This window comes from Apium graveolens, chromosome 2 (assembly GCF_009905375.1).
Source record: "Apium graveolens cultivar Ventura chromosome 2, ASM990537v1, whole genome shotgun sequence".
In the NCBI taxonomy this organism is placed as follows: domain Eukaryota; kingdom Viridiplantae; phylum Streptophyta; class Magnoliopsida; order Apiales; family Apiaceae; genus Apium; species Apium graveolens.
In genome coordinates, this window is record NC_133648.1 from 310396326 (window position 1) to 310398546 (window position 2221).

The following is a 2221-nucleotide window of genomic DNA, read 5'->3' on the forward strand; positions in this document are numbered from 1 at the left end:
CCAACTTCTCTACTTTTGCATTATAATTATTTTAGTTCGATTGTTGAATACTTTTTTTACATTCCCTAGTATTTTTATCATTCAAATTTTTACATAGCATTATTAGAACTTTGAAGCATGTGCTGATTTAGATTCACTCGTTTTAAAGAACAGTTGCTCAATTATGTTGGCGGCATAATAAAGCTTTTTTTTTCTTTGCACTAAATTTTAGGAGGACTTTGACGAGTTCAGTGATGTTGATGAACTTTACATTTCTTTACCGCTGGAGAAGGTGAAGGCACTTGAAGATTTGGTCATGATACCCCATGGACTTGTGAAGGTGGAATTTTTTGACGAGAAGCTGCAAGATAATTCTTACTGGGCAAAGGTATCACAAAATCCTTCTACTTTCTGCAAAAACAATTAGCTTAATTTTGTCATTGTTCATGTATATATTTACCAGTATTTTTCTATATCAAATAGTCTGCAGAGTGGTGCTGAAATTGAATACAGTGCTAAAGCACAAGAAGTTTTGGGGCAGGTTAGAGGAAGGTATGTCTACCTCTGTAATATGCACAAATAGGATCAAATCGATTCTGTCTCATTGCCCTTTCTTTCTTTCTTTATGAATATTTAAGAAGAACCAAAAAGTAATTTGTATGAAGAGACAAACAAAATTTATTTTGTCCACTTATTTCCCTTACTTTTACATAGAATTAATTTTTTTAATAACGACGTGGAAGCTGATGGAATTGGAATATTTTTGCAACTTGGTCTTTCATGTTTCTGGAGTTTCAAATTTTAGCCCCCTCCCCCTGAAACACATAATAAATGGTTGAATTTAATTCCATGATAAATTCCGTAGTTGTGTGCATTTGAAGTTGCTTACATAGTTTGTTATACCTTTCAAATCTGTTTATTAGTGTTACTTATTTACCTTGCACCAATTGAAAGGCACGCTTATGTTTCTAAAATTATTTGCTCCACAATATGTTGTACATTTTATGGCACATAAGTACATTCTTTAGGGGAAGAACAATTGTAGCTTTGTAGGATAGGATATTTTTATAAATGAAAGGATTTAATTCTTCGAGAATAATATTGCTATATTATAAACTCCCTCTTGTCCTTTGTATAGGTAGTTTGACTTTTGACAGAGAACTCAAGGTAAGAACACACAACTTTTTCCAATTAAAAATATCTAGCATTTATTCACAAAAAAATTACAAAGATAATAATTTTAACTATGTGGTCTAGATACTTTGAAGTGTGTACAAAAAGTCATACGATCTGTAATAAGGACACAAGGGAGTACATTTTATAAAAACCAGTTTCTCTCTTGATGTACGTACATAACGATCAAGTAAGATGTTTTAGGATTGGAATTTTCTTGTCGGCCGCGTTTTAAATTTGCTACATAGTAGGTGTAATATTGGTTTTTTATGGTGGTCGATTTGGAAGATATAGATTTAAATTCCAGTATATGCACAAGTATTAGGTTATTTTTGACATGTTCTTAAAAAATAAATGTGACTAAATCTTTTTCATATGTAGAGATGGAAGTTGTGTGTATTTGTCTTGGACTTTATTCTTTTGGGCCTTGTATGTAGACATTCTTGTGTGGTGAACTGGTGATCAAAATTGCCAACTTTGTAAACATACCATTAAATTTGTTCTTTGTATTTAACAACTCTTCAATTATATGCTTGTTGACAGGGACTTTCGACACGAGAAGACAACAAAGAAATGTGGTAGCTATAGAGGAGGAATGATAGATTTGCAATCTAACTCTGTAAAGTTTAATTATTCAGATAAAGATTAATGACCAACACTTTGGCTTCCATCATTCTAATTTTTACCTCAATGAGGGGTTTTGCTTGGGTATACTTTGGCTAAAATTGTAAAAATGTAAAAATATTTTCAACGATTTTTCCTTGTAAAATTGATCGAAGTCCAGATGTTTGTTTATTTTTGCAGTGAATACACCTATTTCCTTTGCTATGTTAGGTCTTTTCTTAAGAAGTGGAAATTTACACACTTTGTCTATAAACTTCTTATACATCACATTTAATGAATTAATACTGATGTCAAAAAAATAATTGTACATCACTTTTAATGAATAAATACTAATGTCTCAAAAGCAATTGTACATCACTTTTAAATAAGAAAAACTTATGTACAAAAAATTAATGTACATCGCTTTTTGATAAATAAATTGATGTCAAAGACTGACAAGTTCAAG

The 2221-nt window shown here is 30.9% G+C and overlaps 1 long non-coding RNA gene across 1 annotated transcript; it reads left to right on the plus strand.

Annotated features, from left to right (window-relative positions):
- The first annotated feature begins 215 nt into the window (after positions 1 to 215).
- On the plus strand, positions 216 to 1826 carry LOC141706385 (uncharacterized). Its single transcript, XR_012568809.1, has 3 exons — positions 216 to 367; positions 463 to 531; positions 1696 to 1826. It is a non-coding gene; the product is annotated as an uncharacterized LOC141706385 (long non-coding RNA).
- The last annotated feature ends 395 nt before the right edge of the window (positions 1827 to 2221 follow it).